The sequence below is a fragment of the Lissotriton vulgaris genome, chromosome 9 (assembly GCF_964263255.1).
Source record: "Lissotriton vulgaris chromosome 9, aLisVul1.2, whole genome shotgun sequence".
Classification (NCBI taxonomy): domain Eukaryota; kingdom Metazoa; phylum Chordata; class Amphibia; order Caudata; family Salamandridae; genus Lissotriton; species Lissotriton vulgaris.
In genome coordinates this window covers 638,714,339-638,735,005 of record NC_141697.1, presented here as the reverse complement: position 1 = coordinate 638,735,005, position 20,667 = coordinate 638,714,339, and the positions used below count along the sequence as shown (strand labels likewise).

The window sequence follows — 20,667 nt, the reverse complement described above, 5'->3', positions numbered from 1 at the left end:
TTAACAGCATCCTCTTTCGGTGCACCAGCATGCCCATTCGCAGACAGGGTCTAATTCATAGAATTGCAACAGCACAATTATGTAAAGGGCTTTCAAGTGATTGTGGCGCGCAGGCAATTGGAGGCGAGGGGGGCTGTTGTACGTCAGAGGAGGGTATGGTGCATGGGTCCAAAGGGACAGGGGCGGCGCATAGTAGGTGGCGCGCCAGTGCAATACCAGATGAAAGGGGCAGGCATGTTTGGACCAATTAATGATTGTGCTTTCTTTCTTAGTAGGCGGAATGCCGCCCAAGCGGGCACGGGGGGGCAAGGAGGCCCCGGCATCAACAGAGGAATTTCGTTAGTTGGCGGCATTGTGGGAGGTCGCAAAGAAAGGAGGTATCGATTGGGCTCTGAGGACCCTATCGCAAGATGGGGGTGCAAGTGGGCAGCAGGAGTCCAATTTGGCAAAACGGGTATGGCGGACGCCTATTCACTTTAAGGACGCGCAGCAAGAGAAGACCAAGCGAGTCTCAGGACAGCGAACGACCGTTCCAGGTGAGGCGCTGGCAGGGGGCCTGCCCCTGGTGGTCAAGGACACGATGCAGGTGGCGAGCGTAGGCGAGCCGGCTGAAGCAGCAGAAAGTGGGATGTCCCCTAGAGGGGGGGGGGGTCGGCACAGAATGCGGTGGTGGCCAGGGGGACAGCCCAGGATGGGGGGGGGCGTGCCTGGTACTGCAGCGCGGACCCTGGTGGAAACAGTTCAGGCCCCGGTGGTGGCGACACAAAATGGTGGGGTGGCTCAGGTATGGGTCCAGTCAGGGGGTGTAGTACAAGCACCAATGGTGATGGCTACCACAGCTCAAGGCCCAGTGAACAACGCAACGTCAGTGGGGGCGGGGCCAGTTACGGTGTCTCCAGCTCCATCCACTGCGGCGGTGGCATCGTCGCATGCTCCCCTTATGCATAGCCCAGTTTTATACGGCTCAGCATCATTGGCAATGACACCGTCGGCAAGTATAACTTGGCACGTGCCGGCAGATACAAGGGAGAAGATCTTTAAGGGGGAGTATGTGGATGTGTTTGATCTGATTAATGCAGGTGTGGTCCCGGGGAAGACCAGATCAGGTAAAGATGGGGAAATGAAACAAAAGAAGGTCTGGGTGGAATGGTCATTGAAGAACTGGGTGACTGGGTTTGCTATATGTGCAGCAATTATGGTGGAACGGTTCCCTGCATTGGCGGCACAGTTGATAAGTTACATGGCATTGATTCATGGTGCGGCTTCAGAATTTCAGGGAACGGCATGGTTGCAATATGACACGAAATTCAGGCAGATGAAGGCGGTGAAACCCAAAATAGCATGGGATCAGCGCAAGATTAATATTTGGCATGGGGAATTTTATTCAGCGGTACCAACTAGCAAACCCACACATTCGTTTCGAGGAGACAGGGGGGCCGGGGAAAAGAAACAAGCATGCTGGCAATTCAACAAGAATGAATGTAATAGAGGAACGGCATGTAAGCTCAGGCACATGTGTTCCTTCTGTGGGATGTTTGGCCACCCAGAGATTAAGTGTTTCAAGAAGGGTGGAAAGCCTAAGGAGTCCCGTCCTCCCCCTGCAGCTCCCTCTCAACCAAAACCTCGCCCCCCCCCCCCAGTGAAGCTCGGAACCTGACCACGCCCATAAACCTCCCAGTATTAACCTATCTGCTCGCAAGTTATGAGAAGGGGGCAGAAGCACAATTTTTGTATGAAGGTTTTAAATATGGTTTTCACATTCCCCCTGCTGCAGTGCCAACCGCAGTTCCTCCCCGCAACCAACGGTCAGTGCTACGGAATCCAGAAGTAACGTGGGAAAAAATTAGGAAGGAGTTGGCGCTGGGGAGGGTGGCCGGTCCTTTTGAGACAATGCCTAGGCGGGACCTGGTATGTTCTCCTCTGGGACTAGTTCCAAAAAAAGAAGTTGGAAAATACCGTCTCATTCACAACTTGTCGAGTCCTGCAGGTGGGTCAGTCAATGAGGGTTTGGATCCAGATTGTGTGCAGTTCGTTACACCACCTTTGACTCTGCTATTCTGAAATTGCAGCTGCTGTGGGGAGGGGCTCTGATGGCAAAGGCTGACATTGAGTCGGCCTTTTGCCTTTTGCCGGTCCACCCGGATGACACTAGGTTGCTAGGATTCACTTTTGAGGGCAATTTCTTTGTGGATCTATGTATGCCGATGGGTTGTTCCATTGCATGTGCAATGTTCGAAACATTCAGTTGCTTCTTGGAATGGACAGTGCGGGAGGTGATGGGCGCGCGAGAGGTCGTGCATTACTTGGATGATTTCCTGTTTATGGGGCCGGCAGGCGCGTCAGATTGTCAGGAGGCATTGATGGATTTTCAACGAATGGCGGGGGTCTTGGGGGTGCCGCTGGCGGTGGAGAAATCGGAAGGACCAACAACCCAGTTGATGTTCTTAGGTATTGAGATAGACACGGTTGAAGGAGTGTGCAGATTACCTCAGGAAAAAGTTAAGGCATTTCAGGGGTCCTTGGATCAATGCTTGAGGGCACGCAAGGTTACTTTGCATCAGCTACAGGTGTTAGTGGGTCAGTTGAATTTTGCACTGCGAGTGATACCTATGGGCAGGATCTTTTCCAGGAATATCGCCAGGGCAATGTCAGGTTTGAAGGAAAAGCACCACCACACTAGGCTGACAACAGAGATGAAGGATGATTTGGTCACATGGAGGGATTTCTTGGAGGGTTTCCATGGGTCGGTAATATGGCAACAACCGGCGCAGGACAATAGAGAATTGGAACTTTATACGGATGCAGCAGGTAGTGTTGGGTTCGGGGCAGTGTTAGGAGCAAGGTGGTGTATGCAGCACTGGCCAGCAGAATGGTTCGAGAGGGGGCTGGTCCGCAACATCACATTTCTGGAGTTATTCCCCATTATTGTGGCACTTCAGATATGGGGTACTTTTCTGGAAAACAAAAAAATTGTGTTTTGGTCCGACAGTATGTCAGTGGTTTTGGCGGTGAACAACCAAAGGGCTAAATGTCCGTGGGTGCTCCGTTTACTGAAAGTGCTGGTGCGGGAGTGTCTGCGGCGTAATGTGCATTTCATTGCCAAGCATGTGCCAGGGGTGGTTAACACAGTAGCTGATTCCCTGTCTCGTTTTAAGTTGACAGAATTCAGAGCGCGATGGCCACAAGCAGACGCTCAGATGACAGCCTTCCCGGAAAGCCTGTGGAAGCTTGGTGCCCCATTGCTCCCGATCTCATAGCGGCGTCGGTTGCTCCCAAGACTAAGAGTAGGTATGAGAGGGATTGGCAGGTTTACATGGCAGTCTTGCAGAGCAAAGGGGGTGTGGGGGAATTTACACCACAAGGGGTGCTCAGTTTCATAGTTAGCCAGAAAGAAGGGGGAAGGTCCCTGGCTCTGGTATGCAGACAATTATCAGCAATAGCCTTCTTTGCAGGGATAAAAGGGGTTACGGATCCCACTAAAGACCTTAGAGTTAGAAGGGCTATGAGAGGATGGGAACGATTGGTTCCAGGGGAAAAGGATACCAGGAGACCGATCGATTCCAAAAGGTTGGTGAATATCTTGGGGGTGTTACCACAGGTATGTTGGTCGCATTATGAGGTACAACTGCTGCAGCTAGCATATTCCTTAGCGTTCTTTGGGGCATTCCTGGTATCAGAGCTAGTGCCAAGCTCCAAGAGGGACAGACAGGGTGGAATCGCCGTTGATGATGTGGTGATTGCAGCAGGCTTGCTGCAGGTCAGGGTACGGAGGTCGAAGACAGACCCACTGGGAAAAGGAGTATGGGTGCAACTGAGAGCAAGTCAGGGGGCGGGCTACTGCCCGGTGATGTTGATGGAAAGGTTCATGCAGATGAGGCCGGGATGTGAGGACAATAGGCTGTTGGTGCATGAGGATGGTACACCGCTGACGAAATTCCAGTTCACGCGAATATACAAGCGGGCTCTGGAATTGTTAGGAGAAGACATAGCTCATTTTACGTCACATTCGTTCCGTATTGGGGCAGCTACTACAGCAGCGGAATTGGGATTGTCACCGGGTGCAATCAAGAGAGTGGGCAGGTGGAATTCAGCGAGTTTTGAGCCCTATGTGCGACCACAGCTGGTATAGGTGGGGTTGTATTTTCAACAGGTTGGTATTTACACACTTCTCTCTTTCTATTTTTTCTTTGGTCTCGCTTGCAGGGGTGGCAAGTCAGAGGATGCAAGTATGCTGGTGTGGCGATTCGGTCATATGCAAAGCGGGGAATTGGTTTGGAGAGTCTAGGGTGGACAAGACGCAAAGGGCCTTGGGAATGGCCCACAATTGGTTAGGGTTAGAGGGTCTGCGGGCTGAGGACGTTTCAGCTCATTTGCGGAGTGCGCTCAATAAAGGTTTGCCTATTCCAGACGTGCTGGTTATTCATGTCGGGCCGAAAATATGGTCCCAGGGGGCAGGCGGGCAGCCAAGGAGGCATTATACTCTCTTCTTACTTGGATCAGAAGGGCATTGCCGGACACAGCAATTATTTGGTCAGAGGTTCTCACTCGGAGAGAGTGGGGGGGCGATGTGCCGTCAGCAGCAATAAATACGTCAGTGAGAAAAATGAATAGAGAGGTGGAAAAGCTGTTGAGGGGTTCACAGATACTGGTTATTAGACATACCTTGCTGCAGACATTGACTCCAGATGAGTATCGGACAGGGGGGGTGCACCTGACCAGGGTAGGGTTGGAGGTGTTTGTGCAAACAATTCTGGGGGCCATTGTGTTACACCCTGGTAGAGTGGCAGGGCGTTAGCATGGGAGGAGGGCAAGAGCGCCAGTGAGGCTCCTTGCCCTGTGGCGGGGTCCCTGATAAGAGAAAAGGTTGAGGGACTCCTTTTGGACGGAAAACGGTTGACCCTGGAGCAGGGGAGGCAGTTATGGCGGCTCTAGGCTGGAGGGAGAGGGGGCCGTCCTGCTGGTGGTCCTGGACTCTCTGGCTCTACCCTAGTAGCTGGTGGCTTGGAAAGGGGGTGGTGTTGTGTCCTGCTGGTACAACACTGCTCTAGAGATGCCAATTTGTATATATATGATAAACTGTGGCGCATATGTATGGGCGCAGCATTTATGTGTGAATTTAATAAATGGTAAATGTGGGAAGTTTTACCCACAACTGAAATGGATTTTGGTATAATAATAAAGCTACGCAGAGGACATCAATCATTTGTAAGTGTTTTACTGGGAGAGGAGTGATCCTGGGGTAAAGAGCGAATGGCACGAGATATCCCCACTATAAATAATGCCTCTACCTTATTTACATGTGATTAACCATGGTTCTTAGGAAGCTGATCACATTTTGGGTAATTCCGCCACTTGAAGGCCAGTTGAGTCATGTATGAAATTGTGATATTATAAAGGGGAGAATACATTTATATGGTCTGTTTACCTAAAAAACTATGCTTTAATGGTTTGTAGAAATGATCTACTTGAAAAAATACAATGGCATATATGATACATTAACAAGCGTTCTGCTCGAGAAGTAAAACGCCCAAGAACACAAAAGAACATTCAAAAACAAAAATGCGACAGTGTCTGTAAAACGCAATCTTTTAATTGTATTTGTTCATCCAATTCAGATCTACGTGTGAATTATTTATAGGATGCCAGTTTTCCAAACAAATTAATTTATTGAAGCACAATAACAACGACAACAAATAATAATAATACCTTCATATATGATTTTAAATGTGTTAACTGTCACATTTTCTTTATTAGTATGAGGTAGTGGTGTACTGGAAACATCTATTTGTTATGCATTTTCCTACCTCTAAAGTTGTATGTCAATCATTACCCTGTCGCAAAGATGTTAGACACCTGTAATTCCATGACCCCCAAATGTTTTAATTTTGACTTGTCACATTATGATAATATACTAAAAGGAGAAGCAAGAAATAATCACTCATATAAAATAAATACTATTGTTTTGAATAGAGAAATGTATAACGTATAACATTCAGCAATTCACCCTAGAGGTACTTTATCACTTTTTAAAAAATTTTTTTTTTAGAGTTTTACATAGAGCAAACTTGACCCGAAGGAATCAGGTATCAAAGCGCTTTACAGGAGCACCAGTTACAGTACACAAGGACACATTCATTTCTAATTAGGTCTATTTTTATACCTTTCCTATTTGAAATACACATTCAGGCCCAGATGTACAAATTTTTCACCCAGCGCAGCATAGCACCCACATTATTTTCTAATTGACCAAGCATTGGCCTTAACCCCTTAACTGCTGATGACGGAACAGCTCCGTCATCAGTTGCGGTGGCGCTGTGCTGATGAGGGAGCGGTTCTGTCATGGCCCGCCCGCCCCTCATGCGCGGCGCGAATTCTGCGCCTGCGCTGAGCGTTCTATTGAGCGGGCGGGGCCATGACGGAACAGCTCCGTCATAAGCACAGCGCAACCGAGGCTGGTGACGGAGCGGTTCCTGGTGGGTTGACTGGAGAGACGCCGCAGCAAGCACTGTAATAACGTGCCGCCGACACCCTTTTGGAAACTGAAGGAAGACTGTGAGATTTGAACCACTTCTGATATACTTTGTCTCTATTTGGGCGGACACAGTGAAGATATAAGAGCTCTCGAGATTAGAGCCGAGACAGTGGTTCCTACCCCACCCTCTTGGGTGGTTGTGGGGTTGGCGGGCGACTCCTGCCCTAGGTTTTGCCAGGGCCGTGAAGATTAGACTACCCATGTCCGGATGAAGCCTATATCATCTGGCTGAAACGAGACCGCGACTGTATTGACACCTTTTGCTTTGAACGGAGTCCCCTGTTAAAATTCAAGGAAGATTTGATTTATTCCTATGTGCACCAACACAAATGTAGGCTGGGTTGATGTGTTAACCCCCTGGTGCTTTGTTTTTGGGACTACCATTTTGTTGTATACTCCACCCCAATTTAAGAGGAGGTACATATGTAAATTGGTGTGTATATATATTTCTATATATTTTTTGTCTTGAGGGTACAGAGAAGTGTTTTTGATATTGTAAATGTTTTGTATATTTGTATATAATGTACATGTGATGTGTTGTATATAGATTGTTATTTGTTGTGCCTCTCTGGCTGTCCGCTCATATATGTGTATATGAATTAATATATACTCATCTTGTGTATAATTTGTAAATCACAAGATAATTAATTGTTTCTTGTTTGAAAATTAAAAGTGGATTGATCCCTTCAGTACCATTTGTTTCTACCTTTTCATCCTTGGATGTCTCCTGCTCAGGTACGGGAGGGTGAGGTGAGCAGAACCCCTAACCATTTTTTTCTAGCCATCACCAGCATGCGCCCGTCGCTCTTCCGCCCCGCCCCCTTAGCACTGCGGCGGAATAGCCGCCGCAGTGAAGGGGTTAAACTGTTGTTGCTCAATCTGATGAATCTCAAAGGGCTGGCTGCCTTGCATGACGCACAGTGTCACTTCATGGTACATCTGTGAGTGTTCACTGTCTAGCTTAGGGTTAATACTGGAGACATACCATTCCAGAACTGATTCCTCGAGTAAACAAACTCAGAAGGCTCCAGTGCATGGTATATGTGTTGTGCACTGCATTCCATATGGAATGGAATGATTTTTTGAAGAAAAAAAACCTAATGGTTACCTTGCTTGAGCCTTCTTCTACTAGACAAAGCCTGGTCTTCAGCTTCATAGCGCCTGCTTGGCATCAGAACCTGTGCATGCTTGTATTGATCCACCTAGTAATGCCACCTTCAAGCCACAGTTTGTGTGATCTGTAACATTCACCTTTCTATTGGAACATACTTTTTGCTCTGAATAGTAAATAGCATGCGCCACTTTGTGGATGCTTGCACAGGCATAAAGCCCTAGTAAACCTCAGCCTTCTTCTCTTTCCAACAAACACTTCCATTTTACACTATTTCAACAGTGTGGCACCATTTCTTTCAATTTCCTGAAATGTTGGCTTTCTAGGATCATCATAATGATCTGAAAAAAACCTTTGTTGTGAGACGTAGCTGGTAATCTTTTATTATTTACCATGGTAGTTTTCTGGTGCTCCAACTTATGCTCATTGTTGTGTGCTGTACCGGCAATTAACAAAACTCCTCTAGAAAAAATTATTTCCTGTACAAATCTTGGTGAAGAGTTTACTGACTTTGTAGTCAGTAAAATATCTTGAATCGCAACACCTGTTACTTTTTTTTGTGACAGGGAGCAAACTTATATAAATCAGTATTAATCCTCCTTCAATAGGAAGAATGCAGTACGAACTGCTGGAATACATACCCTCTAAATGGAACAACAGCAAACCCAGTAAATCTATTAGTTCTGGGTCTCTAGGATGTTCAAACACAGGTAAATTAAGAAGTGGAAAAACAATTCATGCAGCCGCAGCCCGTGCAGGTATGTATGGTGGGGCGGTGGGGCCGGGTTGGGTGGGATTAGACAGGTGACCACGAGGGAAAATGAAATAAATAAATAATTTTCCCTTGTCTTCATCTGTCGAAATACCCCTCCTCCCCCACCCGGCCCCAGCACTCTTACCTGCACGGGCCGCAGCTGAGTTCATGCCATGTTTTCTGTTGGAGCTATACACACTTGTCAGTGACACTCTCTCAGAGCCACGTTTTACCTTTGACCCCTACATGTATCCTGCTTTTGTGCAAAATCAGGATTCACTACACCTTTGGTTATCATGTGGTGCTTATTGTTACACAATATGCCTAATAATAATAGGGTTGGGCCATCATCCTGGTGTCTAGATGATGTGTCAGTCAGAAGGAAAGGTGGTCCGTATTGGTCAGTGCAACAAAAATCATCATTTAGCAATTGTGAATTTACAAAATAAACAATTTCATTCTTGAGCCAATGTTGTGCAAATAGTCCAAGGAAATGTAAGTTTTCTAATAAAATGTAAGGATTTTGGGGCCTTAGGTTCATCATTTAGTAACACAGGAAACACAAGCGGAGCACTGAGAACAAAGACAGCAAGAGGAACAAGAAGAACAAGCGAGGAAAGAGGAGAAAAGTTTGACAATGATTGCGGGGAGGGACAGCGCCAGGACGATCCACTGGATGATCAAGATGGAGAACGCAAATAGGTAAATGGTTCTGTTGCAGTTTGTGTAGTTGGGGTACAGCGGGAAAGTCCAGATGCTCCCTGTTGGGTGAAAAAACAGACATTTATCATATCCCCAACACTGATCTCAGATCCTTGCCGACCCATCTTTAAAATAATTCTGCATTTTGACTAACCCACATTTCCACAAAACCCATGAGTGCAATAGCCAGCATGTGTCACTTAAAACTCTACTTATGTGTATAAATCTCTTTTCCTGGCATAAGATGTACTATCCAGAAGGTACATTGATACCAATGATTAAACTATGAATCTTTCAGTTAAACAGTTATATGATATAAGCTTGAAGATACAGTATATTCGATTTACATGAAACTATTTCACCAAAGACCTCTAACGCATGAGGGGGGAATTGAGGACTATGGGTCAGATGTAGGTGGCCAAATAGTGAGCTCTTGCATTTAAGGAATCGGAAAATTGTGATTCCTTAAATGCAATGTAAGTAGTACAAAAGAAAGTGCACTTTAGCCTTAAGGAATCGCTAATTACCACCTACTTCAAGTTGGTAGTAATTAGTAGAAATTAGCGATTTCTTTTAAAAAATCACCTTTTTACTTTTTTTAAAGTGCCCTGTGGCACACATTCATGCCCTTAGGGCATGTATGTGCGCCACATGTGCACACATGCACATTTCAGGGGTGCAACAGGGTGTCCTTTTGACACCCTGGTACGCTTGAAATAGCACCCGCTATCTCGATTCACTAATAGCGAATCGCAAATGGAGAATATCTTCCCATTCATTCCTATGTTCCTCCAAGCCCATAGGAATGAATGAGTAGGTATTCCTTATTAGCGAATCTCAATTTGTGATTCGTTATTAAGGAATATTAAGGATTTCCATATATTTTAGCGATTCCTACCTATATTCAATTTTAAGAGTCCTTAATAGTGAATCGGTAAAATTCGCTATTAAGGATTTGCAAATTGGATTTTACCTACATCTGGCCCATAAACATTAAATATCACAAAATATACGTGCAACATTTCACTTTAAATATTTACCATGGAAATAACAGAAAGCATCAGGATGCATTTAGATAGCGTAACCTTTTTGGCAAAGAAATTATTCGCAATCAGGAAATCCCAGGAAGCAGTCATGGGGTGGCTACAGTAAAACTGGTTGCACTTTAGCAGTACTAAGTGAGATGTGTCACAGATTAAAGAAAATCTCTCCTAAGTCCTTCTTCAGGTGTTTTCACTCAATGGGGCAATCTCTGACCCTACTGATAAAATTCCGAAACTTTAAGGTTATTTTGTATGTTAAAATGGCTTTTTATCAGTGGTGAGTAAGGTAAGGCTCTGTTTGAAATACTTTTTGAGTAGGATAGATCGTTTTTCCCTTTATCGCAGAGCTTGGCTTACAACTCATGGTAAACTCCAGTTTACAACTTTGAATTGAATTTTCATCTCTGTGCTGGAAAAGCTGCCTGGAAGCTTCAGCCAGTATGGGAGAGACCTGGTCCAATTGTTTTGGGAAAACAATCTCACTCTAGCCCAGTAGATCACGTTGGCTTAACACGCCACAATCTGCATCTCATGATAAATAATGTACTTTTCAACTGTTAAATCTGGCTTGTCAAAATTTTATGAATGGTGTGGACTATATTGCCCCTGGTAATTAGTGAGTGCTGTAAACTCCATACAATTCGGAATTCAGCCCCTTGCGCAAATTTTGACTTGCTCACCGCCAGGGTCTGCGGAGGAACTACAAGTTTTGTGCTTATTTTCGAGTTGTGATTGATGCTGGGTTCCTCCATTCCAGTCAAGGCGTAAATAAAAATGTACCTGTCTCCCTTTATAGACCATTGAATAATAACTGAATGAGGGTGTCAAGATTCGAGAAACAGACTGGTGCCAAACTCTACTGCCCACAAAAGAACTGAAACTCTTCACCTTCTCCATTTACTTCTCTCACTACCCAAAGTCACCTCCTGGTCAATCCACAGCACCTCCTATCAATCCATGCAGATCTCAAAGATTTTTCTTCTATGGATTTTACCTGCCCACACCCAATTTATAAGTTAACCAGACCTTTTTTTAAAGCTGCATCTGTCTGTACAAAATGTCTGCCCATGTAAAGCACTGCGATAACCTCTGGGTCAACATAAACCCTATGTAAATAACGTCAATAAAATGCAAATAATAAGAGATCTGGAAGCAGGAAAATACAGGTATTTGGAATCAATTTATGGAACAATATACCACGGGAAATTTGACTTGGGACACATATATCATATTTTAAACAATGCTTCAAAAAATTACATCTCGTTAAAATTTAGCAACCACTTTAAGTGCTCTTAAATATAAAGTACACAATGAATCTGAGTTTTTTACTCAGATATAGAATGTATCACTTTTCTTACCTTGCCCAAACATTTTAACCCTGGTGGGTATTTTATGTTGTGATGGTAATAAATAGCACAACTAGCCATTCACAAACAGGAGCCTATCAGGTCACTTTATCTGTAAGTATATTCATCATGATAATCAATATACCCACCTCTTCATGATCATGCACTATCTTGTAAATGACTTGTTGTGCTGTGCGCTCTCATGTTAAAGCCATTTCATCATCCACCATCTTATGGATGGCACTTTGTGTTTATAATTTATCATGCAAATGGACTGCTAATTTCATTAGTAATTTTGTGATTGATAGCTTCCAATCGTTTAATAATAACCTTCCCTAGAACTGTACAACATAAGTAAAGGTATTACCTGCGATAAGCCAAGCAAACCAAAAGAGGCTCAACAGCGCAAGGATGGCATAGACGAGCTTATTTGGCCTCAGTCCAGCCACAATAGAGAGGAGGGACATGACGATGACAGTGACGCCATTGACGATGAGGTAGATAGGGATGAAGCTTGCGCTGGGCATTGTTGCAGATAAACAGAACCTGTGAGTATGAAAACAACAGATCAGTGAAATAACTACATAAGGTGTTGCATTACAGAGCAATTAAAAATTGCCAAAGAAATCTTCAGTAGGGTGGCTTTTATTTAGTTTGATCTTTTACCAGGAAATAACAAATTGCCAGATACTCCAGACTCACCTGATAGAAGGAACAAGTCTTATTATAGCCTTATAGCCCGCCGTAGAGGGCTATACCCTCTATTAAAGGCCATCTCCAGCTTTAAAGGCCTGAGCCGAAGGCAAAGGCCTTTAACAAGGGAGAGGGACTTTAATAGCCGGTATAGCCCAGCTACGAAGGGCTATAAGGCTATTAGAAAATTCTGCCACTAGAGGGCAGAATGTTCTAACAAAAAAAAGTCTTTTGGGAGCGTGAGGGGATTGGAATCCCCTCAGGCTTCCTGAAGCCTTTGTTCACAGCCAGAGCTGTGAACAAAGAAACATTGCAATGTTGGTGCTCCAGGCTTATACCAGCCATCATAAGCCCAGAGCACTCCATCGTTTTCAATGGAGCTCCCAACATTGCAATGTTCTAATAAAATGTATATAATGCAGACAGTATGGCCGCAGTCCTCCTAGACAATAAGCACATTCCTAGAGAAAACCATGCTGGGATTTGCAGTTGTGTGGTTTGTTGATGAAAGACTATGGATATCCTTGCAAGTTAGGTCAGTTAAGGCATTTACCACACTTGGTAATACCATTATCCACGTATAGTTATGGTAAATGCCTCCTCTTCATAGTTTTCATCTTGCAACGGAGACGTAACATCGCAAAATATTATAGTAGCAAAACAAATTCTGGTTTGCTTGTGTTTCAGTTCAGGGGAGACCTGGCTCGGCATTTCGGGCTGGACTGTTCCTATTGGAGCAGGGCCAAGGTTGATTTGCATATAGCTGGGTATGAACTGAGTCGGCATTGTGTGCAAAATAACGAAGGATTGGGATTCAGCCTGAGTGATTACCAGTGCCTGATAGTAATTCAAGCATTCCATTCAGCACTGTTTTGTATGCACACACAATTCCACATAATTTGGTATTTCTAAAGGCATTTTCCTTCATTTATTCCATTAGGGAAAACTGTGAGGGTATGTTTAAAACATACACAGGATCCCCATCCCTTAGTTTACACAGGATTAGAACTTAGAAATGAACTTGAAATGGGGGCCTAAAACAGTTTGGCTTAAAACATATGATTTAAGACACCTTCTGACTTGACTCTGGTTTTCCTTTTAGACCACCTGTGCCTTGCCACCTTCTTTTTCTCATTCTTTTCTCCTCCCTTTCTCCAATCCTCATCCCCACCTTTGCTTTTTTCTTTTGCTCTCATTCTAGCCCTCTTCCAATCAATCATTTCTATTGGACCCTCTCTTTCTCTTTCTTTCTCTCCCTGTCTCCCACTCTCTCCTCTCACCCACATTCTCACTCTCTCTTCCAACCGCTCAGTTTCATGTTCTAGCTCACTCTTCCAATCTATTATTTTGATTGTTTTTAAAGGTTTTTCTTATAACTCATCGGATCATTTTGGGATCACATGACAATCCATGACTCACATTACTGCCTCAATTATAAGTTGTGAGGCATTATATAACACATGCAGTCACACCTCAGAGCTCTCACAAAAATGTGACACGAAAGAGCTCATGCTTATCAGCAGCGTCATAGCAAGAATGTCAATAAAATCCCATCCTATGAAAATTGTGGAGTTTATGCCTAGGTTGGTTGAATCTAAATACAGAAACCAACATGATTCCCTTCCGATGAGTTACCTGCAATACTTTCAAGAGCTGAGGTGAGTCACATCCTGAATATTGGCAGAGGTTCCCTCAACCCCTTGCCTTTGGATTACAGTCGCGGAGGTGAGAACTATTTTTAAGAGACACTCAATTAATTCACTATGACAGCTCTCTTTAGGCTATGGGGAAACATTTAAGTCCTCATGCATTTGTCTCAGTGCATTTTGGTGCTTGCAGTTCTGTTCTTCCAAAAGAAAAAAAATGCTGAAGGGCGAGTCTCATTGGGGTTTTGGCTAAAAGAGGTATTTAAAAAAGAACTATCCAGAGATGTTGTTTGGGCCTGTTGCCAACAGAGACTACTTTACATGTATTAATTGAGTTTCAAAACATAGCAAATGGCCAACAGTCCAGAGATATCTCCTTTGTAGGGAGAAATTAAGAATGCCCTAGTTGGTGGAGAGTTTGGGGTGGGCCAGTCGCTAGAGATAACCCCTTGGTGGGGTGTAGCATGGACTTAATGATCTACCACAAACCAAAGTGTCACAACAGTTTGTCTCGAGTTCTAATAACATCTTTCTTAAAAGAGATGGACAAAGATCGACCATTTCCTAGTTAATGAGGCAGAGCCCAAATCACATGTCGTACACCAAATGAGGCATTACTAGCCAACAGGTTATAAGTATGTATCCATTCAGCATAAAATTATCTTTCGAGGGGTGGTATCTCCTAATCTCATGAGGTGAACTGGAAAAAGGGATGAAAAGAGGATAGAAAAAGGGATGCATATGTCAGGGTGGAGGGGAGACGAAAGAGTACAAGGAGGCAATGAGATCATTTGATCTTACCAATGACAATCTCAGCGATGCTCAGTGCTATCCAAACAAGTGACATTAGACCAAGAAGCCATTCTGAAAAAGAAGAAAACATATCAATCTTTGAAATGCCTACTTCTACTCATCTGTGATTCTAATAGTAGAAGCTATTTAGAAAAGTTAAATAAAGAAAAAAACAACTTTCAAATTAAACTTTCAGTCTCTAAGCACCTCACCTTCTCGCCAACAACAGGTTAGCATCAATAACTGAGCTGATTTAAAGGCCATCCGGGCGCCACTTATTTCTATAATTCTCATCTCTTCCTGTCTTATAATTCTCAGCCCTTTATTTCTTGTAATTCTCGACGAAACATGTTTCAAGTCACACAGCAAGTGATTTTTCTTTTTAGTTCATTTCAAAAGCATTTTCTTTATTCATATTTGTTGCTCTTTCCTATTTTCAGCAGTGAATTATAATTTACAATTGCAAAAAAAGTTCATACCATAGTGTTACTCTACTTCTTAAGTTAAGAACTCATGTAAAATCTTTTTTCTTGCACGCGTTTCACTCTAGGTTCCATTACCTTTCTGCCCTCTCAAGGGAAGTCTAGGTATCCAACTCAAAATGTGCCTTTCGTTTTTAGATTATATATATGGAAACCCCAGATCTCTCTTCAAAGTTGTTACTGAATCGCAAGATTGGTTTGCGAATCGGTATTTGGAAGGGGGGTGTATAGGGCTTCCCTTCCAAACAGCGATTCGCAGTGATATGTAATAATGTTTTGGGACCAAATTTTGTTCACAAAACATAAATATTGTACCACCAATTCAAAGTTGGTAGTAACCCATTCTAAATGGGAATGGATACTATGGGACCACTTTCCCTTTGAGAACGTAACACAAATATTTTTTTGAGAGTAGGCAGTGGTCCCGGACTGCCTACTCTTAATGAATTTTAAGCGTTTCATTTTTTTCTTTTGAAACATCCCATTTTTCATAAAGTTAAACGGCTGCATATCAAAGTAAAAAGTGTTGCTTTAATCAAAAGCAATCACAGACAAGGTGGTCTGCGGACCCTAGCAGGAAACCATCCCTGTGATGGCTATCATTCCTAATGGGTCGCAAACTACGACTAATCTCATTAATATTTATGACGTAGGACAATTTACGGCCCATTAGGTGTCGCTAATTGAAACTCAACAAGCTTCACACCTTAGGAATAGTAATTTCATAATTGCAATTTGAAAGAAATCGCAATTAGGAAATCACTATTCCCAATGTTTGTAAATCTGGCCCATAATGGACTCCACCATCACCCCAAGAAGCCAATGCTCCATACAACCACCTACCTCAGGGTGACCACATCATCCCTATCTTCAGGGCTCTTCTGTGGCTCCCAACCCCATTATGTATTAATTTCAAAACGTTTTGTATCATAAAATCTAGCTAACGAGCTGAAAACACCCTTTTTTCCAGGCCCCAGCCTCAACAAATAACTGTTGTAAATCATTGATGGAATACTAGCACCCAAAGCAGTGGTATCCATTCACACAGAAGAAGTAGTGTCTGAGGGACAGATTCCACTTGGCCAATGTGGGATATTGGGAATGCGGAGCCACCAGAGTTCCAAGGCACTGCTGCATGCACCCAGCAAGGCGTTTGCCAAATGCGTATTTGATTTTTTGATTGCAGCGCCTGTTCTATTAAAGCGCAGGAAGTAGAAGGATAAAATAAAATGTTGGTTAAGAATGCAAAGGCCGGGACAAGTTGAGGTCCGCTGTCTCTTGCAGTCCCCCCATCCCTACCATTCTGCACCATTCACAGACAGAAACCTGCCCCATTGATGTTAATAGGACAGGATTCTGCAAATCCTACCTAATGTTAATTTTGTGCTCAAGAGTGATATATCTATTACAGTGGAAAAGGAAGGTACGGTAACAAGGCGTTCGGTGTGTACAAACACCAACTGCCTTGAAATTCAGCCCATAGTACATCTGGGGCCGTATAACAAATATGTTGGCTTTCCCTCTTTGTGCAATGGTGCGCCTTTAAGTACAGGCGCCGTGCGCAAACAGGGATATTGCACAGTATTTCCATGGATCCTCCGCCCCCAGGGCAGCCGTGAACCAGTGCTAACCTGAGGGCAGTGCATTCAAGAGAAATAAAGCACAGCTGCTTCAAAGCCGCTCCGTGTTTCGCTGTGCAGGTGGCACCCGCTTGCCCTTTCGAGAGGGGTGAGAGATCCCCTTGCAGGTGGGTGCAGTGAGTGACTACAAGGAGATGTCTGTGAGGTCCATGGGACCCCCTTTCTCCCCTCTAGAAGGCTGCCTTTAGCAGGTGCCTCCTATAGTCATGTTTGCCTCTAGTCTACGTCCAAAATAGGGCGCGGAGGCAAAGTGATTCCCTCATTTGCATGGATTCACGCCTCCGTGCACTTAAGGAAACACCCTCTGATGATAGCGCTGGTGTTCGATGTGCGCCAGAGCTCTCTGTAATACTGAATGGGCCGCAGAAGCATCTGAGGCCCCTTCTGTAATACCAAAGTGTCCGGGGTGCACCAAGCTGGCACACATGCCCTTTGCACCCCTGAGGCACTCTGGGTAATACTGCTCAATGTCCCCAAAACCACAGGGACCTGGAGACTGCAATGGCCGGTCAGCTGTGAAGATGTTTGTGCCGCATGGTATGTCAAGGCATGAATGGAGATGAGGGTGGAGACTCCATCAGTGATCCTTTCATGGAAAAGCTCAGCAGTGACTAGGCGTAAAGGTGACACTAATTCATGTGCATTTGTGAGAAAAGCAGTGACAGGAAACTTATTTTTCCGAATAGAAGTATTTCCATTTCCAGAGGAACTCAACCATCAAACACCAAGAAATGTCCAACACCAAGAAAGCCCCAAAATGAAATGATAACCTTAGTTAATTGAAATGCAGTAAATTAACCAAATACTCACTGAAACACTGAGCGGCACAGCAACAGCAACTCTTGACTGATGTGTCCTGTGCAAACATAAGACAGTGACTGCATTAGAACTGAGATCAAGCTTGGCATTTAAGCTTTGGGTCTGCTTTGTGCTAGCAGGGAGCTGTGATAGGCGTGCCTTCATGCTGCCTTTAACCATGAAGAGTCACTACTGAAATGCGCTACGAAGCCTCAATAATGGTGCGCTATACAAATGATAATTAAAAAGAACAGTAAAGAGCGAGATGAATTTACCATTGAGATATGTGTGTGTGCTCATTCTGTACCATAGGTCCTCTTTGGGTTTAATATTGGCATTTGTGAGCATCATATCTGCCCTTGCTCAGCCAAGAAAGAATGTTGTGGATGTGAGAGAGAACCACACTTCCAATCTTCTCTTTCAAGTATACTAGAAGCCCTTATTGATGCCATATTGATACTTTTTGATGTTTCTACGTTTTTTTCATCTGTCCATTTACCTGGCAGTCCTGATGCACTCTGTCTTGGGCCATGACTCTGTTGTCTGTCGGCTTTCTTCGGATTCAGTCCCACGGCACACCAAGGATGTCCTTATGAGCCAATGATTGACCGTTTTTCTTGTTGACCGACCTGCAGAAAAGTTAAGATTAATTTGTTTGATAATCCCAAATGCACAGCTTTGTTTGAGGTATTTTGTTTAGCTCAGCTCCACTCTTTCTTCCTATTGGTCTCCCTTGCCATCTCGCTCCTGGCTCCCTTGAACTCCTTTTTTTTGTTGTCAGGGCTTCTTTCCCTGTTTTATGCTGCATTCTGCCTCTTTCTTTCACTCATTAGCCTGCTTTACCTTTCTTGCTCACTTTTCCTTTCACCTGTTTGTCAGAATATCGACCAAAGAAATATCAGGCTACAAGAATGTTGAAGCAAAAAATATCAACTACCAAAATATGTGGAGGTAGGTTCCAGCGAGGAACTAGAACATGAAACTACCTCCACTTTAACCATAACTCTGATCACACCCAGCATGCCAAGTGAGCAAACCTGCCCTTAGGAGAATTTTGTTTACCTTCTCATCCTCCTTCCATCAATTCATAAATTCATGCTTTCCCCGTGTATATATTAATCCAATCACCCATCCATTCATCCTTCCATCCATCCTTCCTTTCTTTTCCTATTGATCCTTACAATCTGCCCCATCTGCCCAGTCTTCATCCTTCCCGCCATTCATCCTTTTATCTGTTGATCGTTTCATTCTTCCATCTATCCTTGTCCCCTTCCATGTACCCAATCTTTCATGTTTCCATCCATCCAGTCGTTCACCCTTCCATCCTACTTTTCACCTTTTCTTCATTATATCTTTCGACATTTACTTCCATTCTTGAAACCTTCCTCCGACCACCAGCTCTTTCCTCTTTCTTTCCATCTACCCATGTTTATGTCTGTCATCTCATCCTTATTTTGTTCTTTCTTACTACAAACAGTGGAAAAGCTGGCTAGCCCCCCTATTATGCTATCAAGTAGCCCGCCAGTATAAGATAGCCTGGAGGATCTGTAGAGTAGATGCGTCCTCTGATAAAGTTCCTCTGTAGGCAATTATCTCAAGAAAATTTGGCCCAACCAGAGCAGAATCCTCTCTGTCACTACTTCAACCAACCTGGCAGACCCTTGGTAGGCAGTACCTAGGCCTCTGACTGGTCAGACACAAATGTACTTTAATGTATGGTACGGTTTTATTGTTTTACTTAACTGGTGCAATTTTTGAGTAGTAATTCATCCATCTTAAATAAATAGTTTTTACTCTATAGATATCAAAGTATAACATTGTACTGATTGGTTTTATTGTTTTTTTCAATCTAGTGCTATTACTGAGTATGTAACACATCCTGAATTGTTTTTATCCTTTTATGGTATGATGTATTTGTACTTGCACTGATGAATTGTTATTTTTATGGTCTCTGACCGAAATAAAGTAACAAAATGAAATGAAATGACTGACTCAATTAGATACAAACCACCTTAATCCGTGGGAAAGAATTGTCTTATAGACTTCTGCTTTAGGTTTGAGACACTGGGTTAGACTGAGAACCTGCCGATTTTCTTAGATTCCTCTGCAGATCTTTAGGGACACTGAGTATATAGTTCACTAGTCACTTTTCTAGACACACTACTTCTAACTCTGAACTAATCCCACCCGCGAGATTGATAGGAACTGCCTTCACCGGGTTTAAAACATCTTGGAATAAAAATTCACATGAATATCCTCAAAACACTTTTACATAGCACGTGCATCTATAAATATTACAGATCAATAAGAGAAAGGGTGTTTTACTCACACTCTCAGGAAAATTCTACTCTTTGGAAATAGAAATTAAGCACGCAATTATCGTCTCATCAGATTTTCAACAGAATAATAGTGCACATTCCAAATGTAGTTTGTTGAAAACTAAAAACAGTCGCTATCTTACAGCAGCTTCAAATCCCAACATGGCAGCAACCCTACCCTCCGCAGACCAAGAGGGTACAACCAAGCACTTACCTTCCTGAGGATTGTTGGCAGAGAAGGTGCCGGGCTCTTTCAGTGCTGGTAAATGTGTGTGCCTCGAAAGAGGTTTTATAGCACCGCTGCCACAATGCCCAATATGTAATTAGCGGCACACACCCCACACGAAAGCTCATGAATATTCATCACCTCAAAGGAAACAATGACACATGCGGGATACTGAATTAGGAATGTTAAACAGGAAAGCCACGTTCATACTATCAGCCCGACCAGGACAAATTCCTCAAATTGATTAGGTACAAACAAATCCTAGAAACAATGGATTCTTAAATACATCACCCACTGACACGTGAAACTCGAGCAGCACATTCGTACTTCTAAAGCAAGGGCTACATTCGAATTCTGTACTTTCTGGTAGACACTTTGAGAGTGACACAGTACCAGCTTTGAAATGAAGGCTTTTAGCAAAGAAGCAGGGTGATCAAGGGTTCCGTATACTTGTCGATCTTAGGGTAGGTTTTCTTCCTTCTGAGCTGCTCATGTAATGCCATTTGTTACACCATAGTGCGCTGGAGACTGTAAATCCCATTTAAAACCTACACACAATGTCCTTGGTTCAGACAAGAGGTGGT

The 20,667-nt window shown here is 43.7% G+C and overlaps 1 pseudogene across 1 annotated transcript; it reads right to left on the bottom strand.

Annotated features, from left to right (window-relative positions):
• Nucleotides 1–8,286: 8,286 nt before the first annotated feature.
• LOC147692013 (transmembrane protein 272-like) lies at nt 8,287–20,111 on the bottom strand (annotated as a pseudogene). The gene is made up of 6 exons (XR_015299803.1): nt 20,072–20,111; nt 18,039–18,168; nt 17,552–17,597; nt 14,629–14,691; nt 11,856–12,034; nt 8,287–9,158 (listed from the first exon to the last, which is right to left on the bottom strand). The product of XR_015299803.1 is annotated as a transmembrane protein 272-like (transcript).
• Between the last annotated feature and the right edge of the window lie 556 nt (nt 20,112–20,667).